Raw genomic sequence first — 22,908 nt, 5'->3', positions numbered from 1 at the left:
GTCAGCTTGTTCAAAACTTGATTGCTTGCCATGATGTTGTGCTTGCAAAAGCATCTTTAGACGGTGATAGTCCTCATCAGAGTGGCATGCCTTGAAACTTGCGGCGTGACTACAATTCCACAACTCGCGGTACCTCTGGAGGCTTACCGAATAGTCATACATCTGGTTTTTCTGGTAGGTGCATATGCACATTTTGCATTCATAGTCCACCTAGTGGGAACGCAACAACCTGGCAGAATTGTTTGTTTTAAAATCCCCAATATGTAAAAAATGTGGGAACATGGTGTGCCTGCGCATTCCAGCTTACGGCAAGAATAACTCACCCTGTGCAAAAGACCTTCTTGCTCTTCAATGCGCACTCCAAACTTTTTATCCATTATTTCCTGCTTGGACACAACATAAGTGGAATCTTCTGATCCATCTAGTATCTCTCTGATCTGACATTTGCTGACAGCATCTATGCTCCATAAGACCATCTTAAAGACACTAGGTGTGAAAACTGTTGCGGCGTGTTTCTCAAGCGGCGAAGCATTTTCCTCTGTAAATGGAACGGACTGCAAGGCTTCGACATCATGGAGAGCTTCGTTAATCCGTCGCGACGCAAGGCAACGCTCATAGTGTTCTAGCATTTCAAACAACGACATCTTACCCTCAAGATGCGTATGTAGCACAGAGTTCAAGCTCTCACTCCTCTGATTGCTGCTCAATCCTAGGAAACAATGCCCCTCAAGATATGGAGCACACCACAACTTTCTCATCTGATACATCTGATGCAGCCAAGACTCCTCACTGGTTACTTTATTCCGTTGTAAGAATTGTATCCATTTTATCTCATGCTCTTCAATGGAAGAAGTATCATAAATGAAAGATCTGAATTCCTCTTTTACGTCGTCATCATGCAGATGGCGTACAATGTTCTGCTGAATGTGCCATATACATAGTCTATGGTTTGAGTCTGGCCAGACCACCCTTATTGCTCTCTGCATTGCAAGGTCCCCATCTGTGATCACAGATATCGGATGCTTCTGTGCCATGCAATCAGAAAAGGTCCGCAACATCCACTCGTATGCCTGGCTTGTTTCATGAGAAATTATACCACAGCCAAAAATAACAGTGCTGCGGTGGTGATTCAACCCGACAAACGACACGAATGGTAGATTGTATTTGTTGGTTCTATATGTGCTATCGAAAACAATGACGTCTCCGAAAGCCTCGTAGTCAAGTCGCGACTGACTATCAGCCCAGAACAGTCCCTTCAGATGGCCATGCTCGTCTACCAAGTACTTGAAGAAAAAATCCACATCTCGCTCTCGCCTCGCCATCATGTGCATGATCACCGTATTAGCATCACCGACACTGATTGTCTCCTGCTTATTAGCATGGCAGAAATTATAAACGTCCCTCTTTATGCATTCAACCTTATCAAATCCACCGTATTGAAAGCACAAAATATCCATAATACGGTATTTGCGGATCCCACATTTTTCCATGTCCGCATTGTCCGCTTTCTGCTCATCGCTAATTCGTCTGTGCGAACGCAGCAGACAAGAAAGATCCCGTGGGGCTAGAGGATGGCTGTGCTCATCGATGAAATCCTTGACAAACCACCGACCGATTTCCTCCTGTCTCGTAATGACCAATTTAGCATTACACCCAACACGAGTTTAACTTCATGGCCTCCTCTTTCTATCTTCCATCTTTCTTTTCATGTGCTTCTCTTCGCGAAACCCTTGACGACTACACACAATTTTCCTTAAAATTATGTATTTGTTGGATCCATCCCACTCAACATAGCTTTTCCTCACACTAAAACCTTTTTCAAGAGCATATTTGTTGTAGAATTCATAGCCTTCAGCCTCACTATCAAACATCTGGCTGACAACATTTAGATACTCGAACATACTCTCATCACTAGCATACGCCATGTCTTCCTGCATATGACATGTGAGGGAAACCAATCATCAACATCTTTCTGTTTATCAATGTTGCAGGTGTAAAATAGCTCATAGGCAAAGACAAGTGCATGGAAAAGACTCTGCTCGTTTGACATGTGAGGGAAACCAATCATCAACGTCCAACAAGTAGTATCTCATCTTCCTTTAAACTATATTTCATGCACTATGCAAACCTAAAGTGATGATGACTTTAATAAACTAAATTAAGTGAACTATGGAACCAGTATCTCATCTTCCTTTAGTATATCTCATCTCAAACGTCAAGTAAGTCACTTTTTTTCTGCGGTACCAAAGGAAGTAAGCAATGCCCTCAACATCTTACTTAAACAAACATGATGCGATTAGCTCAAGAGAAACTATGCCAGGATGAAGCTTTCCATTCGTTGTTCTAGTCTGTACCTGGATCTTGTGGGGTTGAGGTTGTACTGCATGCACGGTGGAGGGGCGCAACGGCCAAGAGAACGAGCAGAACGCCAAGCCGAATTCATACCTTAAGGATGGTACGCGCGAAGAGATGGGATAGCCCGCCGCGGTCGCCGCCGATTCAGCCGGCGCAGATCCGACCTTCTTCTTCTTCGGTGACGGCGTGGGGGGCTGGGGTTGGTTGGGTGGAGGACGAGGACGATGAATTTATTCCTCTCGCCGGGCATGTCGAGGACGGAGAAGGTCAGGAGCGGCGAGCGGCGACGAATAGATCGGAGGAGGATTCTGAACTGGATCGAGTAGATATGGATCTGGTCCTCAGGTGATCGGTTCAAGAAAAGATATTTCCCCCTGGACCATTATGCCCTTATCGCAATTAACATATTAAATTTAATCAATTAAAATTCCCCGCAAGATCTGACGGCTAATAAAAATCAGACATGATCAGACATGTAAGTACTGCTAAGTACTCCGAGTACTAATCCAATCACCGTAAAACAGCTCTTATCTTTTATCAGCTAGAGATGCTCCAATCACTCCAAGCCGTGCTAAGATTGTCGTTAACCATTACATTCCCATTGGTGCGTGGCTTATAGACAGCGCTAAGGTGAATTTGATTGTTCAGCCCGGGCCCGTCCACTTCCAATCCAACGGTCCGAGCGCCGTTCCGACGAACCATTGTTGGGCGCAATTTTTGCCAGCCAAAAGAGATTGCGACAGGAGGTTAAAAATACAATACAGCACTGCCCATGCGCGTGCTGACCCAGTGATATAATGGAACGGCTGTAGCATGGGAGAAGAGCTTAAGTAAACCTATCGCATCCAAAGCTGTGCATCTTGAAGAAGAAAGGTGCAACAACTCCGGACCAACTCCACGACCTCTTGCCCAGAATGCTTGCTAGCCTGCTAGGTGAGTGAGGTGAAACTGAGCTTTCGGAAAAGAAGAAAGGGGCGGCGAAAGTGCACTCCCAATTACTCTCCCGATCCTGCAGCGCCATGTAATTTCGCTTGGCTGTTGTACGCGGTGGAAACCGAAATGCACCCATCCAAAGCACAGGTGGCCAGATGGGTTTCTGGAAGCCGCGCCACAAAGGTACTGTACTGACGTACCAGGTTTCAGGCCTTTGGCAGTACTGCGGTGCAAACGCTGGCCGTGTAAGGTGTAAGTTGACGCGTTGGAAGCAGAGTGCGCTGCTGACATGAGTATGGGAGAGATAGATAGATAGATACTCCAGATCACGTAGGTTGCTTCTGCTTCTACACGCAAGGCCATTATTCTTTCTCTCTCTCTGGGACTGTAGACGATGGTTCGAGCAGGCGACGAGCGAGTGTCAATGATTGCTCGGCGTGCAGCTTTAATTAGATCCGCGTGCGCTTTCTTAGCGGACAGCTTTAGGGTTGCAAACTAAACAAACTAAACTAATGTTCAGTCACTAGTAACAAAAGCACGCGACGCGAGTGACAATAATGGGACGGTCTGCGCATGTTTCATCGCCTTCTGTTCACGTCGACGCTGCTCTCAGTGTCCCTTTCCAGCACACGAAGCCAGGCAGCTGAACCCGGCCCTCAAGCAATGGGTACGGTGCCTCCACCGCGGCGATTTAATTTCAGTTACGCGCGCCACTATATAATGCAACGGCTGTTCTAAACCCGTACGTACTTGTCCATGCTTGCGGTGGCAATTAGCACGATCAGTTGGTTGGTACCGCCGGAGTACGTACTAGCTGTTACGACCGCCGCTAAACCTTTCGGCAATTCTCAATTGGCAGTGCCGCTTGGGTGCGTGCATGATTGGGGCGTGCCACGGCTTGTCCTCGACCGGATTTCATATCACCGATCCATCCACAATCGCTTTAGGTTGGTATCGTCATCGCCATGATTGATCTGGAACAAGATTGCTCACCAACCCAGCGCCTTAGTTCGATAGATCTACTATCACGGAACTGCAAGCGCCGACAACGCTACGTACGCGGAGGGCAGAGCTAGTTTGCTTAGTTAGTTAGGTGTCATGGGTGAATGGTGATGATGGATCCCATCTGCAAAGATATCTCCCTCGTCTAACTAAATCCTTGAGACGACCAGATCAGGCAGCATTGAGAATGGAAAAATCCTGAAGAAATACGACGACGTACAAGCAAGATGGGATCGAAATCGGCCGGGGCCTAGCGACAGCCAATACCAGCACAGCAAGCGACAAGAATGAGAACATGAGATATGCCCTCGGTCAGGCTCAGGCCTAGTAGCGCAACAACGCCAAGCCGATCTCCAGCTCACCGCTCATCACCTGCACGCATACGTCCCGAGCGTGGCCAGATCTAATCCACCGTTATTATCTACTGCGCAGAGTCTGCCGACAATCAGTTGATCCGAGGGAAGAATTATGATTTTCTCATATGCTCATGAGTTATCTGCCCAATCGATGTGATGTGCCTCTGAGATCCAGCACAAAACAGGGGGTCTACAGTCTGAGATGCAGTAACTACAGTCAAGTGATTGCCCAGCAGAGAAAGCAACCTGAAATCGGGCGCAAGGCATCATATATTGATGAAGCTGCGGCCAAGACTTGAGAGCAATAGAAAGGAATGCTATGCTTGAAACGCAAGCCTTGTGACCATGATGTTGATGCGAGTAATATGATGGAAGCTATCTCCACAAGGCAATGACAGATAGGCGCACACACCGATCTACGTACTTGATTGTGAGGAATATGAATAACTTTGCACATGGAATGGAATCGTGTGTCGGTACAAGGAAATGAAGAAAACAAAAAGAAGAAAATAGTAAGAAAATGTCGGGAGGATCAAGCTTTCTGAATTTTTTTCTTTTTGTTATGATCTGCTTTCTGATTTTATTTTTTCATATGAGACTTGAGGTAATGCCGTCCAAGCCTGCATCAATCTGTTAATTCCGTTGGGCCGGTGGCAGGATACATAAGATAGGGTTGTGAGAGACGTACCAACTTCTTTGGATTGACAACTCAAGTGACAGGACGCTGTTTGATACCCACTCTTGCTTGACAAAGAAGCCTTGGTTAGTAGTAATCGTGACCCTGAGAAGAAGCATAATAAGCTAGCTCATGCCATGTATCACCATTCATCAACTTGCTTCGCACCATCATCTGATCATCCACCGATCATCATCAGTTTTCGGCCTTTTGGAAGAACATCGAAGTGGCTTTGGCACTGGCAAGCATAGAGATAAGATGGGAGTTTTGCAACTGCATGTTCTTCAGACTCAGCTTTGGAAAAAAAAAATCTGAAATTGGAACTTGAGGATGCAAATCACATTAGGAAAACATTAGTGAAATTACTGATGATTAGTCTGGAAATTACATGATCTGGAACCCTTTTCAGTTGTTTGGTGGCACTGGGAAACAGAAGAGAGAGGATAGCACACTTTTTCTTTCTTTGAGAAAGAGGATAGCAGACCTAACAGCTGCACTATGCCATGTACCCCAAGCTCGTTCCTTTTGTTTATTTGTTAGGGAGCATCTTGCTATCTATCTCTCCACCAAACACGAGCAACTAACCTTGATGACTTTGGTGGAGCCTTGATGTTTTTTCGGCTCATCAATATTATCCTTACGATTATATGTAACTTTTTCATCGATGGTAGGCTGCAGGATAATGACTGGGAAACAATTCAGTACACTCTGTTTCTGTTCCTAAATGTAAGATGTTTTGACAGTTTATGAACTATCAAAACGTCTTACATTTAACAACAGTGGTACTAGTAGTTATCAGCATCAAGTTATCTTTTGGAGGTGCTATATCAGCCTTCGTCGGCGGGACCATGCATGCTATCAACCTCAACTTGCAAACAAAGGAGATCTAAATGACTAATCTTTTTAACGAAACAATAACAAAGAATTAGAAAGAATGAAAATGACAATATATAGTGGTGTTTGTACGACCCATCTCTTTCTCACTGGAAGGTGCCAAGATATTGAAGAGAAAGTGACAGCAAAACAAGCAACCAAGACGCGGCGTACGGAACGTCGCCATCGGTTCTTATGAGCGTACCGTTCTGTACTTTCCAAGGATGGAACATATAGTCTGTTATGCGCCTTACAATCGTGGTGACCCGATCCAAATCTAATCTGTTTATCATCTTAGTCCTAGGGCCTAGAGGAGTACAGACCCAGAAATGTGGATCGTGGCTGGCATATGTATCGTGTAAAATGCAGAAGCCAAAAATGGGAGATGCAAAGCGCGGACCTTATCGCGAGGGAAAGGGACTTGGAACAAGAATTATCCATCGCAGCCGATTTGCATCTGTTTGAAGCAACAGAAAGGCATGGCTAACTAACATCCAGATACTGTTTGGACAGTTTTCTGACGACCAAAAAGAGTGTTTCAGTCTCACTCAAAGTAAGTACCACACGCAATACTACTAATTAATAAGCAGATCCAGATCTATTTAACAATGCTTTGACGACAAAGTTGAACAACTAAGACCTCTTCTTATATAATGTATCCCGTCCATGCCACATGATTCATTTCAGCAGCCATTGTTTAACACACGAGCACATGCCCGAGAGCCCGCGCAGACATAAGATAATTGGTAGGGGGAGAGCGGAAGATATACGCATGTGAAAGTGTTTGCTTGGGGATAAGGCGCATGCTCCATGTTGCAAGTGTGTGTATCCGGCTAGCTAGCTAGCTAGCAGCTTGCCTCACGCAATTTCCTTGCCCCCAAAGCTGGGCCGATCTTCAGTTAGCTCCCACAGCTCCATCCGATCCTAGCGGGAAATTCTTATCATCTTTTGTTCCTATCCGCGCGTTCCTGGCGACCCTATCCCTATCTGCAAGAGTAAGACTGTGAGGACAAGGTGACAGTACCCAAAGTTGTGATGAACCTGTGCTCACAGAGACTGGACTAGGATGTCTGAACCGGCTCCCGGAACAGGACCCAAACTCCCAGATCTTCATAATCATTATTCATGGAAGGAAACTCAGAATAATAGCAATCTGACATCAAGAATGGATTCAGGCTGGAGCTGGTTAGCCCAAGGGTCCCAGCCACACACTCTAATACAGACAGTGTCAGGTTTGGACTTGGAACGGTGATCCAAGTGTTAGCTGGTGCACACACAGCACTGGTCCATCGTGGAGCTGCATTCTGGCATCAGATTGGCATCTTCTAGCATCATGTCGGCGATGCATCGTCGGACTGCTTCATGATCCGTCCTTGGACGAGGACAGCGAAGAGCGCAGTCTACCTAGAACGCAGCCCACATATGGAACTTTGTCAGGGCTTAAGGCCGATCTAACACCATTGTTCCGTTAATGTCTTCCATCCATTATACGCACTCTTAGTTTCTCACTCGGTGGGTCTGAACTGCACGGCTGGAAGGAGCGTATTGTTAGAGTTGTGTCGAATATAGTGTACAAGGTAGGTTACAGTTGGACTTGTAGTTGTACTTGTATTGTGTTTAGATAGGATGTGGAGTTGTGTCCTAATAGGACACTTGTATCCTAGGCCTCTCATATATAGCGGGGGTAGACACACGATGTAACCTATGTCAACATAATAGCACCGGAATGCAGGGGAAGCCGGCGGCATGTGCCGGTGTCCAGGACGACCGGGTGCGGTATTGTAGCGGTGTCACGGGGAGGAGCGCCCGTAGTCAAACCCCAGGGATGTAGCCATGTCGGTGAACCTCGTTAACAAATCTCGGTGTCGTGCTCGTGTGATTGCTTGGTTCTCGGATGATCGACAGTATACCTCGGATTTATTCTAACACGTATGGTGGCGTGCGCCTCTCCTACCATGTGCCATGTCCTGTACCCGGCTTCATAATTCAGATTTCAGAAGAACTAAAACTGTTTTGATGGATGAGGCAGACACTTCAGCAACTGCTCAATTGCGCCCCATCATAATGGTGCCGTTGGCCCATCTCAGAGCTGTCACAGTAAACCGCAGGGCCAGTGACTGGTATCTATATCTATCTATCTATCTCAGGTCAATGATAACAAGTCCATTTCAGCGGCTGAGGACCCATCAAGGGGGATAAGATCATAAGACGGCTGCACAGAACCATGCTCGTCCTTCATAAATTCTCAATTGTTCTGTTCTTCTGTTCTAGCACACGACCGAATAGCTCGACAAGCCGGTGTAGAGGTCAGAGCTTGTCACCTTGGCACTTATGGACTTGTTCCTTTTTAGTGAAACATTCAAGGGCATTCTCCTTCTCCTTATCCATTTTGGGAGGAGATGCAACCCTACACTCAAGCTTTTGATTTGTGACGGCGATGTGCAAAAGTTATTGCGATCTTATCTGTCGAGCGACGCCATTGCTGGGTTGCGAGGGGGGAATGCCAACCCGAAACATGACGCCGACTGCGGCCTGCGTGACAAGATGAAACAGCTAAAATATTGGAGAAAGTGACAGTATAATCAAGTCAATGATGTACATCTTTGCGTGAAAGCGTTGTGAGCATATATCACGTCATCGCAAGTCAATACGTATACACTGGTTCTAAGGGCATCTCCAGTCGCGCCCCACGAAGGCCTGCCCATGCGTTTTTTCTTGCGCCGGCGCTGAAAAATCGGCCCAGTCGCGTTCCCAGGAGTCCGATTTTCGCCGGTTTGGACCGAAAACAGCGCCGGCGAACCCAGATCGAACCCGGCGCGCTGGGGGGCGCCCGGGGGTGCCGGGGCGAACTGTTTTGGCGCGAAACAGCCGCGGGCCCGCCGCGTCAGTGACTCTACCCTCTTCTCGGCCCTTCGCCGTCCTCATCGCCTTGTTTCCCGCGACGAATCAATACCAAAGCTGCCGCGCTGCCGCGCCGGTCAGCCTGCGCCATTGATGCCTCACGGGTGGCGCAGTGAAGACCGGATGACGCGCGTCCCTCGCCCTCCTTCGCCCGCCACGCGTACTCACGGCGGCTCGCGCACGGGCGGCGCCTCGGCCTATATAAGACGCGCCCCAGAGCACTCGGCGACTCGTACTCTCTCGCCGTCGTCGTTCCTCCCTCGCCTCTCTCTCGCCGTCGTCGTTCCTCCCTCTCCTTTCTCTCGCCGTCTCCAGCACCCATGGCCGAGCGCTTCCCAGACGACGGCGCGGCGGCGAACGGCTTCGGCCGCCGCCATCTTCACGAGAGTGGGGCTCGCCTCCTTTTCGAGGCCGAGTACCCGGTCCCGCCGGACATGCGGGTACCCGGGGCGTGGAGGATCAGCGCTGGCGGCGTGCCGGTGCCCCCGATACCCACCGGCGCGGCGCGGCGTGCGGAGATCGCACGCATCCGCTCGTCCCTGCCGCGTGCGGCGAAGGAGGGGCCACGGTACGTCCCCGACAACCCGCTCTAGGAGCCCTACTTCCGCCGCCGTCACGCCGAGCAGCTCAAGGCCACCAACGGCGTCGAGCCCTCCGGCAGGCTCAACGCCGTCGGCCGGCGTCGGTGGTGGGGCGTGCCCGGGCGCACGTTGGAGGCCGTCCTCGAGTACATCGAGGACGGCAACACGCCGCGCCTCGAGTACCCCTCTCCCCCATCCTTCACACGCCGCCGGGGAAGCTCCTGGACCCCGAGGCGCATGGAGACTGGGAGGTCCTCCTCCTCGTCCGGCGGCTCCCCCTGCCTCCACCTCCGCCCCGTTAAGCCGGAGCCCCAGGGCGCGCCTGTCAGCGCGCGCACCCGCAGCTCCGGCGTCCGCATCGGCGACAACGCCTCCGCCACCGGCCGCTTCGTCCTCGTCGAGCCCAAGCCGGTGCCCAAGCCGGAGCCCGGCCTCCCCGTGGAGTACGAGGAGATAGCCCGGCGTGGCTTCTCCGACGAGGACGCCCTGCGGTGGGCGCGGGACGACTACCTCCGCGACGATATAGTCCGGCAGCGCCGGGCCCTGGAGGAGATCGCCGCCCGCAAGCGTGGGCGCGAGGACGAGCACGGCGTCGTGGTCCTCAGCGACGACGACGACGACGACGCCCCCGGACTGTCCAACCCGCCGCGCCAACCGAGAGAGGGATGCAGCAGGGACGGCGGAGGCGTCAGCGGGGGCGACGACGACGGCGGCGGTGACTACACGCGGTTCTACCGCCTCCTCGGCATGTAGAACCACGTGGGCGGGCGGCGAGGCGGGCGGCGCGGGAGACGGCGGGGGTAGCCCGCGGTAGTTTTTCCCTTTTTTTGTAAAGTATGTTTAAATTTGAACAAACTCGCCGATGTTTGCGTTAAATTTGAGTCGTGTTTGCGCCGTATTTGACTTTTTTAAAATCCAGTCGAGGGCCGCGACTAGGGGGCATCACGCCCCCAGTGCGCGGTTTAGCGCCGGTGCGCCCCCAGGGAGCGATTTTTTGCCCCTCCTGGGGGGCCAACGGCTGGAGATGCCCTAACCCTCGCATGAACATGAGAAATTTACCTCAATATGTTTTTTAAGGCGTGCTACACGCCAGCCGACAGATCTTTTTAAAAATCCACCGTTTTGCGAGCCGTGAGATTTGACGCAATCTTGCGGCCGAGCGCCGAGCTCACTTTTGCAACATAATTCATATTGCGAGAATTCTTTTGTGACACAAGTCTTGTTGCAGAAACATTTATAACAAATATTGTGTTGCAAAACCTTTTTGCAACAACGCTCTTGTTGCAGATTTTTTTTTGCAACAAAGCTATTGTTGCAGAATTTTTTTGCAGCGAAGATTTTATTGCAGAAAGGAACTTTTGCAACACATAGGATGTTGCAGAAAAAATTGCAACAAAGATGATGTTACAAAAATGTTTTCGTCATTACAAGGAAAACGCTTCACATCAACCGACAGATTTAATGCGCGCATCGACCGTCTCCGCAGCCGTCCGATCAGTGCTTGATCGTGTGGCGTACAACACCCTCCTAGCACAGGCGTTTTGCAGCATTGGTCTTGTTGCAAACAAGAGAGCACAACACATGGCGTGCTGCCTCCATCGAGCTAGGAAGATGCGCCCATGATGGCCGATCTCCGGCGACCACTGGTGAGGTCGCCCTGCCCCGCCTCCTCTCCTCCTTGTCAGCGCTGCCGAAGCCGCCCCTGCCTCGACTCGTTAGTCGAGCGTCGCCTGCAGGTCGTCGTCACTTGAGTGTCTTCATGGAGGATCTCCGCCTCCAGACACCTTCCCGCCACCGGATCGACAGATCCGGCGAGGTCCGACACACCGGCACATAGCACCGCCAACCTTGTCGTCGTGTTGTAACACTGATAGCAGCCACAACCACCGCATCGTTCATTTGGTCTCGCCCGTCTCGGCCCGGTCGCGGACCGTCTCCAGTCCGCCATGAGAAAAAGGTTAGGAAAGGCAATGTTTCTACAACACTAGATGAACCGGTTGCGCCAATGGCGCAAGAACTGAATTAGAAAGAGTGTTATTAGTGAGTAAGTAGGAGATGTAACTGGAAATATAATGCAATGTGGATTGTATTACATCATGTATTAACCACAAATCATGAAATCAATACCAGAGAACCAAATAATGTCACCACCTCTGTACTAACAACCAACATTTTAGCATAAGGAGTATCACATGAGTGATTACTTGCACATCAGGAGTATCACAATTACAACTAAAGAGGCATTGTCCTCACTGCTGTCCCTGAGCCCTTCACAAGGAGAGTTCCAAGCCTCGCAACTTCTTCTTCCAGCTCTGCACATGACCCTCAGTTACGAACCTCGTCCCTCAGCAATTAGACTCCGGTAGTTTGCAAACTCCCATTTCCCATAGCAGATTGATTTACATGGCTACTCTCACCAATGAGAGGACCAAGCGCAGAAAAGATTCTGAACTTTTGGAAGCAGACAATTATAGAGCTATGGGTCTCTGAGCACTTACCATGCCTAATCGCATGAATCCAACAAATTTGCCAACTCAAATGCTACAAAGACCAAATGATGTTGTGAGACATCTCACCATATATCATCGACTCTTACAATGATAGATCCATAGATCAGCGAGGATATTCATAGCTGCTTCACCTAAGAAGGCCAAGATGCCATACACACAATTAGAGCCAAAACAAAACCTGAAGCAGTGGAAATAGCCATCCACTTGCCGGAGGAAATAAATGAAATAACAAGCAAGAAGAAGCAAAATGATGTCGGCAGTGTATCAAACAATCGTACTGAAATGATCAATACACAAAAAAGGAAGCGATCTCCAGTTGTCAACGCACTGAATTTAGCATATAAATGACATGGTGACTAAAATAATTTCCTTAGATCATCTTAGGAAATGTTCCAGCAAAGAAGGCAATGACTTTTCCATATCACCCATAGCATGAATTTTTCAACTTCAAATCGTATGATACCATGGACTCTACATATGTTGATAGGACATAATGATTAGCCACAAAAAGTAGGGGTACGGATAACACATCGAAAGTAAAAGCAGAGAGAAAATTTAATGCTTACAGCAAAGCATGGGCACAGATAACTTACTGGTTCATCTGCCACTACTTTATTATCTATGAACAAACTAAAAGTCAAATGTACAACTAAATCAGGAATAAGAACACCATAAAACACTGGGCTTGGTCTGCATGCAAACCATTAATCTGATTGGAGATGGAAAACTAACCAAGAGCGGATAAAGTCTGAAGGTAAGATATACGTACAGTCATTCGAGTAAATAACAGAAAGGTAACCACCAGATCATCTTCTGTTCTATAATTCTGTATATATATGTGTGTTTAAAATATTTGGCAACAAAACTGACATATTAGGTATTTCTATTGACTAACACAACCCATCTGTTGCAGAGCACACAACTTTTAGATACCTTTGATGAGCAATAAGATCTATGTTGGCATAGAAATCAAATGCATGCTCAATCACGGACTTTATAAATGAGGTAAAAACAAAGGAGAACACAAAGCTTATATTGACAACCAGCCAAAGTCCAGGTACGTACCTGGCCAATGCCTAGTAGTATGATGGGATATTACCCAATTGGAAATCATAAATAAAAAACTGATTACAAATAATAATGATATAATATTTATAAAATGAATTCACAATTAAAATAAGCAAGCCCTGATTATACGTGAGTGCATACCAAAGTTTTGTGAGGTTAGGCCTGAACATAAACATGAGAAATGAGCGTGACTGTTTAATCAGTATATATAATAGGGTGAATGAACTCAATATGTATGAAAGGAATAAATAAGAAAAATATTGTACCTCATGCATTGGCACGGGTCTCACCGATCTGAGCCTGGCAACAAAACATACCAGCGTGTAAAGGAAGGATTGCAGAAAAATTAAGAGAAGCAGATGCCAAGTAAACAAAAAGCATGTATCTTAGTCATCTCAATCATATTATCCATAGCGCTCCTCTAGGAATGAGCGAGAAAATGATCAAAAATCATATGGCAAAGGAATATCTAGGACAACACAAACAACAACAATAAAGGAAACACTACGCGTTGCTCATAAAAAGGCCCCGACCCTGGCGGTCGCACGTGAAGGGGCCGACGTGGTGGCATATCGACCGCACCTGACAGTTGCGTCTTGCTGTTGCTAGCCCTCATCGCCGATGTGCTCCTTCCTTAGTCGCTGCCCTCGAACCTCCTACTTAGCCGGGGAGGGGAGGGTAGCGGGGCGCAGGAGCCGTGTGAGATCGGCAGCTACCATCTCCCACCCATTGAGCCGCCTACCTGACTGGCACCTGCTTCGCCCCTCCTTCGGCCAACAACATCTAGGTTGAGCACTTCCTTGGAACTACTGATACAGAATTGAAAAAGAAAGAATGGAAAATGCCTTATTAGCAACACATGATACCCCCAGTTTATATAAGGATAGTAAGCATGGAGATGAGTTCATAGACATGGTGCTCACCAGAAGGGCTGCTGGTGATTCCTATATTCTTCAGCGGAGGAGAAACCAAATTAAGAGAGGATCATCATGTTATATCTTACTCAAGTGACCAAAAGATGATATAATCATTAATTAATTTGTGCAAGAATAATATTAATAAATTCAATAGTTTAGAAAGAGTGAAGAACAATATTAATCAATAGAAAGAGCGAATAAATTACCTCCTTCTGTTCAGTAACACCGCCATGTACAAATCATATAACCTGCAGATTTCGAAAGAAAAACTTATGGCCTCATAAAAGTTGTGGCATAGTTCTAAAAAGTTGGATCGTGAGATTCAACTTTTATATAACAAGCAATTTATATAGCAAATTTCACACTCTATTCTTTCCCATATCTTTTCTTAATGTTCCGTAACTTCATCCATATAGTTTATATAACAAGTAATTTGCAAAAAAAAATAGTTCAAACCCTCAGATCATCACACTCTGCATAGGCAACAACAACTACCAGATGTACGACACACTCTGTTCTACTAAACATGTCACGCATGGCTGGTATTCCAAAAGAGAGCAGTCACATGTGAAGAAGAGTCTCACTCAAGTAGGAGGTCATCATGTTGTGTTCTGTTTCTGGCCATCAGTCTCAAGGATTCATGTCCAGACTCCAAATTCCACTTTCTTGTGTATGCACAAAGGACAACTAATTGGACTCTGCATCTATAGTTTTCTGCTTCAACAGGTTAACAAGATTCATGTCCAGAATCCAAGTCACAGCTTCCTTGCTTATGTAGAAAGAGGGAAAGACAGTAATGCTCCATTGCCTTCTAGATTTATTACATTTAAAAGCTAGATAGTAGAGCCAGTTCCTACAGGTCAAATAAATTCTATGCAAATAGTGCCCTGTAACCAGTATACACACACATTCAGACAAAAAGAAAAACATGGACATAAAAATTGTTGCACCCATGATTTCTACTGTATTTGCAACATCCATCCATTTATCTCTGTATATCCATGAAAGCAAGAGTCATCGTCAAAATGTTTGTCCGTTCAGCAAGCGAGCAGTTACTACAACGCTTCTATTGCCCACCCTTACTTAAATGTTTTGAAGAGGTTATGTCATAGGCGGTTCCGGTATGGTCTTTTAATAGGTTAATAAGTCATTCTTGATAAGTTGATGCTTCCATGGTCTGTCCTGTGCACGGTGGGTTATTAGAAGACAAATATATCAAAACGAAGTGAGTATTAACCACACAAACACACACAATTTTGATATGAATAAATATGTGTGCACTAACACAACAATCACAAAGGATTAGCATATAGCTTATCAGACAAAAAAGGATACTCTTTATAACACCAAGTCACAACAAAAGAAATATACTCTCCACAGAACAAAGAACTAACGAGGGAATATCAATTTTAAAGAAACACCAAAATCCATTGAAACTATCGAACAACAGGAAGCATAATAAGAATTGCAGAAACCACTTTGGACCTTTTACACAAACTGAAGGTAGCATTGTAGGTACTAATTAACCCTGGGCATATAATAACATGTAGTCAAATAGCTGAATCAAGGAAATTTGATAGTAAGAAAAGAAATGGGAGCGTTCTACAACCATAGCTACAGTGTACATAACAAAAGTTAGCTGCTTGGGGGGGGATGGATGCACCTTGGATCCACCTGATATTAGTAGTTGTCGCTGGTCATATTTCTCCGTTGAAATTGGTGGGGGCATATAAGTACGTAGCTTCCCGTTGAAACCAGCTGCCCCTAGGAGAGAAAGTGTAGATAGATTAGAATGGGGTGGGTTTGAGGCACAAGTGAGAAGCAAGGAAAAAGGAAAGGGGAGGAGGACCCATACTTGGTTCTCTGACTGCTGCTGCCCATGGTCGAAGGAGAGGGAGCGGAGGGGGAATAAACACCGATAGCCTCTTATCCCCCCAATCTGTTTTCTCCTGCAATTTTTAGTGGTTCAGATGCATGAAGGCATATATGCAGCGGCAAGAACAATGAAATAAGAGAAAATGACCTCAAATTAGTTGATTCAAAGAACACATAGAAAGTATATAATTTTTACGTGCCTTGTAAATCGGTAAGTCATCGATGATTGATCTTCTTATAGAGAGCTATGCGTCCACCTCGAGAGTTGATTCAGTTGGAAAAGAAAATGAATCAAACAACTCAACAAAAAAATGAAATGTAAAAAGTGTGGTAAAGAGATGGTACTGATGACTGTATACATTGCCGAAGTTGCAGAGGTACAACTATTGGGCTGCTCTCATCAGGCCATCCAAACCCTACCCATGAAACATATGAATGAATTAGAGAAAGGAATAAGAATACACACTCAGTGTCGGTGACGGCTGAAGGCTGAGCTCATGGTGGGGAGGTGCAGCGGTAGTAAAACTGAAACATTCATCAAGCAAATGTTGACTGCCATATGACACAACCAGCAAGGTAAGAAATTGGTTCATGGAGGAGCTCAACCTTGTCGATCTGGTTGTGTGGACGCTGGGTGTAGAAAGAGAGCATCCCTACTCTTCTTGAGGGGTTGAGCTGGCCTTGGTTGGGAGATGGAGGCTGGCGTGGAGTCGGCGGCACCAGCAGCGACCTCGGCATATGCAGTTGGCGAGGAGGGCTGCCGGTCCTTCTAGAGCTGACGACGCCTCCTTCCTCTCACCCTTGGCCTCCCGCGGCGGAGGAGGCGCCAATGACTGCAGCGACCTCGTCCGGGTTCATCTCGTCCTCCCGTGATTTCCTCGCGACAAGAAATCTCAGCGCCGGTCTGAATTTTCTGTCAGCATGGCAAGCACCCTAGGAAAATTAACAATCACTCAGGGTTCTAACACAAGAAAGCATTTATACACTGTATGGCTGCCTTATGTTTGGGGATTATAACATTATAAGATCATAATATGTTCCTCCAAGGGAGTCAAATAAAGCAATTTCTTCTCAAATTCATTGCTAAGGAGATATAAATATTACCCTCAAATTGCACCAAAAAAGTGATCAAGATCATCACCAATTTGACCACTCAATCCAATAGTAAGCCTCAACACAACAAACACTCGCCAAGGGTCAACATCCCTACTCCTATGAACTTGCAGCATTAAAATAAATAGTCATTTTGAACCTACTTTTTGCACAATCAAGAAATCCGACAATAAGCTGTGAACTGCCACAGGAATACCAACACAGAACCATGGACAAATTTCAACAGCAAGGCTACATACCCGACATTGCAGGTCGATGAAAGGGTAAACCGTAGGGGAACGAACGAGGCGTGAATGGAGGGGGACAAGAGGGGCGAACCTCGTGGCTGGAGGAGCAGAGTGCGGTGGAGGCGGAGGGGGAGGCGACGTACTTGTCCAAGTCGTCGCCATCGTCCTCGGCGCGGGGGACCGAGCCGCCGCCGCTGCCGCCGGAGACGGCGGATGAGGAGCTCCCTGTTGCAGTCACGGGGCCTTGGCGTTTCCCATCATCAGGGGCTCAGGCTCCGCGTGCTGTGACGCCGGCGATGTCGCCCTTCCCTGCCTCGTACCCTCCTAGATCAGGACCCGAAGCAGCCACTCCCACCTCCATGGTCTCGCGCCTGAGCGGCGCCTCTTTGCAGCTCGACGCCGCCGCCACTGCTCCTTTCGCCTCTTTGTAGGTCGACGCCGCCACCGCCTCTCTACTCCTGCCGCCGACGCCGCATCCGCCGCTCCCCGCCTCGATCCAACCGACCCCGCATCTGCCGCTCCCCTACCTCGAGCCAGCAGCCTCCATGGAGCCATGGATCCTACGTAGGAGGAGAAGAAACGCGAAGGGGAGGAGGCGGCACGGTGGTGGTGGCGAGCACGAAGAAGGGGACGCGGGGCTCGAGGAGAGGAGGGACGAGGGATTGGGCTAGGGTTTTCACCGCGCAACGTGGGGCTCGAGGAGAGGAGGGACGAGGGATCGGGCTTTTCACCGTGCACAGCACACTATCCACCCCTTTTTTCACCCAAACTCAGTCAGCAAAGCACACTGCAACGTGGTCCCACCTAGATGGCTGGCCCAGCCGTCATTCACCGAACTGGAAAGACACGATGTGAAGCAAAACGGACGGTTGGATGTTTGACAGCCAGTTGAAAAGCACCAAAAACTTTACACGTAGGTAAAACGAACGAGGCAGATCGTTGCGCGTGAGGGATGGCGCTGGATCGGCGGGTACTCTAGGAGGCTTTATATGTTAGATGAGCTATGTTGCGAAAGAAAATTCCAACAAGGGTATTCACTACAGGAATCAGCTACTTTGCCGTCCGCCAAGGCAGACGGCAAAGGCACGGATGTCGGACGACAAAGGCCTTTGCCGTCCACCGTGGACGGCAAACGACGCGACAAAGATAGGATCGGCAAAGACCTTCTTTGTCGTCTGCTTTCAGCAGCGGGCAGCAAAGAGGCCTTTGCCATCATTGGCTGGCGGCAAAGAAAGCCGACAACAATAAATTTGCTGCTAGTCCGTTAGGTGGCTAACGGCAGTCTTTGCCGTCCGCCAGCTGACGGCAAAGAGCACCAGGCCTTTGCCGTCGGCCAAATGACGCCAGCTGCACGTCACTGCCTACCAAGGCTTTCTCGTGCGCCACTGTAGGCAAAGGCGGTGATCCTTTGCCGTCTGCCACCATAGGCAAAGGCTTTGTTGTCCGCCACTGTAGGCAAACTGACCAAATGGGTCAGCTCCCAGGAAACACAGGTGGCTGCCACATGGCTTCTTTGTCGTCCGCGGCGGCCGGCAAAGAGCCCTTTGTCGTCGGTGGCAGACGGCAAAGAGCCTGCATTGCCTCTTTTTCTGTTTTTTTAAATCCAACAATTTTCATAGCAAATATATATGATATATATATATATATCACAGGGCTATTTCACAGCAAACGTATGACATATCCAACACATATCATCGGGCAACGTGACAAACCCCGGAAAGTTTTGCCGGCAAAGCACTCCAAGGACGGAGTTGGGCCTGCGGACATCCTAAGGGTGGTACCAACCCCTGCAGTATGACAAGGCCAACGCATTAGATATTTGAAGAAACGTGAATGCAAAAGATACAAAAAGATTAAATGCACTTACCTCTCCCCATCAGGGAAAATCAACCACCTCTGCTTGCGGGTCACCGACACGGACGGGAGCCGTGTACAACCACGCTGGTAGACCGTGTACAACCATTCGGCCTCTCAGGCTGATCCGGCCAGGTACCCCATCCAGACATGTGCTCGTCCGGGGTCTCGTGGGCCAAAGGCCCATCGACCCGAGGCTCGTGGGCCGAAGGATTGTCAACCCGAGGCTCGTGGACCGGAGTCCGTGTAGCCTCCTCCTCGGACGAGTCCACCCTAGCAGTCATGTGCTCGGGTGAAACAACTAGGGGTGGCGGCGAGGAAGGCTGAAGAGCCTGCCTACCTCCTCTCAAGCGACCACGTGATCCAACTCCTCTCTTCTTCCCTCCCTTACCTCGTCCCCTGCTGGGCACCGCGGTCGACAAAGAAGGGCCCGGTGGTGTCGCCATACTGTCCAGCAACGCTCGGCGGAGAGGTGCGTGTGGAATGGAAGACCTCCCACCACGCGCCGATGAAGAAGGGGCCTCGGAGCACTCCGGACCAGCGCCCACCATCTTTCAACAACTGCCATGACAAAGAGTAAATGAAATTAGTACAACATAAAAAAATACCGACATGAATAATAATATGTATATCACTTAAGTGTATCATCATCAAGTACAACATAAAAAAATTGAATACCTGACACGAACTACTAATAATCTCGATCACTATCATCAATAAATGCATAATCATCATCATCACTATCATCAATGACATGCTCATCGGGTTCAGCGGCATCAACATGTGGAAGGCCACCTTTACGTAATCGGTCAAGCATTGACAGGTCATCCACAGCAGTAACCTCTTCTTGTTCCGACTCTTCTTGTTCCTCCTCTGGGGTGATGTCGGATTCACTGTCGCTGTCTACTTCAATGTTCTGGGGTGAAGTATAGCGGTTCTTGAAACGTTTTTTGGAAAGACGTGTTTCTTGGAAGAATTCTCCTTCATATGTGTCTGTGTTAATGTGAGGTTCTTAATCCTCTTCCATTGGGGGAGATAGTCTAGCACATGGCGGCACTTCATAAACGACATCCCAACCTTTCAGATTTGGATTAGTTTGGCAGGCCCATGGTAGATAGAATACTTGGGTCGCTTGTTGAGCCGTAATAAAGACATCGAGAACATCTAAATGGTGCTTTGTTTGATTTCAACTAGCCCTATATGTTCACGAGTCCTTCTAGTCTCCTTCGGCTAAAACTAATAACATTTGAAGACTACGACATTCGGTGGGTTTTCACCATAGAATAGAAGTTCATAAATTGCTTCAACTCTCCCATAATACTCGGTACCTCCTTCGCCGATAGTAGATACACAACAATTTATAGACTTTCGGTCGACCATAGATAGCTCTTTGCCATAGGTACAAAAGCGATACCCGTTGATGTCGTATTTGTCAAATGAACGGACCTTATAGTCAAAACCATTAGCGACTTGTCTCAATTCAGCGTCTATAGACTCTGAATTAGCCTACAAGTTTAATACGAAAGGATTGTTGCATTAGGCGCAAATTAGCGAAAGAAATGAAATGGTCTAATGGAAATTACCGTTTGTTTGAACCAAGAGATGAAACCGGGATAGCCGCCTCCTTGCTTTGCGAGAAGCGCATACTCTTTGACGGAATCCTTTTGGATCACCGCTCCATACGAGAATATGGCGACGTATCGACCGTGTGAAATATCCAGGAATAAGAGTAGTTCAAAGGAAATAGAAGTTGCGAAACAATGTACCGAGAACTTACTCGATGTACGGCCGCACTTCTGTCAGGTTATTGAAGATATACAACGAAATGGTCCGCCATTCTTCGTTATCCAAAGATACTAGTTTCGAACCACTAGCTGGTGCGAGATTCCCTTGGAATAGCCTGAGGTTGGATCCACCCTTTTTAGGGTCGTCGGCATTGTACCGAGGCTTTGGATTATGCAAATGACGATTTTTGGCTTCGTAATGTGCTGTCACGAAGTTTGCCGCCTCCTCAGTGATGAATGCCTCGGCCATCGATGCTTCAATTATACGCTTATTTTTACATTTTTCTCAAAGCATCTTCTGCATCCTCTCAGTTGGGTAGCACCAACGATTTTGCACGCCCCCCCAATCTTGCCTCAGTCGGGAGATGCAAAATCAAATGCTGCATTGGATTAAAGAAGCCCGATGGAAAGATCTTCTCTAACTTGCAGATCAACTCCGACGCCAACTCTTCCATTTCTTCTAGCACGCCAGGCGATAGTTCTTTCGCACAAATAACACGGAAGAAACAGCTCAGCTCTGCCAGTACTATCCATTCATCCTGAGGGATGAAGCCACACAACATCACCGGCATTACCCCCTCAATCCATATGTGCCAATCATGACTCTTGAGACCAAGTATCTTCAATTTATCAAGACTCGCTCCCCTCTTTAGATTCGCTACATACCCATCGGGGAACATCAACTGCATTTTCACCCACAAGATAATTTCCCTCATAGCTAGCCTTCCAAGATTGAACCATGCCTTTGGCTTCGTCCAGTTCTACTTTCCTTTCGGTTCTTTCATGCTTTGTAACGGCCTATCACATAGCGCCTCCAGATCGACTCTAGCCTTAGTATTATCCTTTGACTTCCCATCTATGCCGAACAATGTACCAAAAAGTGCCTCGGCGATATTCTTCTCAGTGTGCATCACATCGATGTTGTGTGGGCAAAGGAGGTCTTTGAAGTAAGGCAGATCCCATAAGCATGTCTTATGAGTCCAGGCGTGTTTCGAATTATACCCCTTGAAGTACCCTAGACGCTCTGGATCTGGCTCGAGAGCGTTTAACTGATCCAGTGTCTGTTGGCCTATCAACGCAGGTGGTGCAGAGTTTTTGACAACTCTACCTCTGATGAAGTTCTTCTTGTCTTTCCTGAACTTATGGCGAGGATCTAGGAACTATCTATGCATGTCGAAGTAAGAAAACTTGCGACTGGCCTGAAGCCAGCGAAACTGAAGAGCTCCCTTGCATGTGGGGCATGAGAACCTTCCATGCACACACCAGCCAATGAATAGCGCATACGCCGGCAAGTCATGCGTCAAGTACATGTACCAGACACGCATTATGAAGTTCCGTTTGCTATAGGCGTCGTATGTCTTGAACCCATTATCCCAGACTTCTTGCAATTCGTCCTTAAGCGGTTGCATGTACACATTCATATTCTTCCCCGAATAGTTGGGCCCTGGAATTATCAACGTCAGGAAAATATTTTTTTTGCATAATCTGTCCGGGGGGAGATTGAGTGGAAAGACAAATACGGGCCAACAACTGTATTGGGCTGCCGTCAGACCAAACACACTGAACCCATCTGTGCTGATGCCGACTCGAGGATGCCTCGGATCTGCCGCTTTGTCATCATGTAATTCATTAAACTTCTTCCACACAACACCATCCGATGTGTGTACCATCATCAGATTCCCATCTGCATCTAGTTTGGTTCTTTTGCTCGTTTTGTGCCATGTCATCTGTCTGGCCATCTCTTCGACCATGAAAAGATGTTGAAGTCTTGGTATGATTGTCATATACCGAAGAACATTAACGGAGATTTTGGTCTGCGTCTTCTCACCCATACCGTTGTCTACCACAACATACCTGGAAGACTTGCAAATGGGACAATAGTT

General features: G+C 47.7%; 1 long non-coding RNA gene across 17 annotated transcripts; it reads right to left on the bottom strand.

The window, feature by feature from the left end:
* Positions 1 to 11,726: 11,726 nt before the first annotated feature.
* Positions 11,727 to 18,093, bottom strand: LOC125556563 (uncharacterized). Of its 17 annotated transcripts, none has more exons than XR_015610443.1 (9): positions 17,479 to 18,093; positions 16,654 to 16,980; positions 16,248 to 16,463; positions 16,028 to 16,121; positions 15,836 to 15,936; positions 14,179 to 14,420; positions 13,838 to 14,064; positions 12,176 to 13,555; positions 11,727 to 11,989 (listed from the first exon to the last, which is right to left on the bottom strand). It is a non-coding gene; the product is annotated as an uncharacterized LOC125556563 (long non-coding RNA). The 17 variants fall into 17 exon arrangements; XR_015610441.1 differs by having other exon boundaries at positions 11,727 to 12,318; positions 13,522 to 13,555; XR_015610449.1 differs by having other exon boundaries at positions 11,727 to 13,555; positions 13,838 to 14,061; positions 14,179 to 14,253; positions 14,379 to 14,420.
* Positions 18,094 to 22,908: the final 4,815 nt, after the last annotated feature.

The sequence above is a fragment of the Triticum urartu genome, chromosome 7A, assembly GCF_056163025.1.
Source record: "Triticum urartu cultivar PI428250 chromosome 7A, HENAU_Tu73, whole genome shotgun sequence".
Taxonomy (NCBI): domain Eukaryota; kingdom Viridiplantae; phylum Streptophyta; class Magnoliopsida; order Poales; family Poaceae; genus Triticum; species Triticum urartu.
The sequence above is the reverse complement of the archived record's forward strand: the minus strand, read 5'-3'. Positions and strand labels throughout refer to the sequence as shown.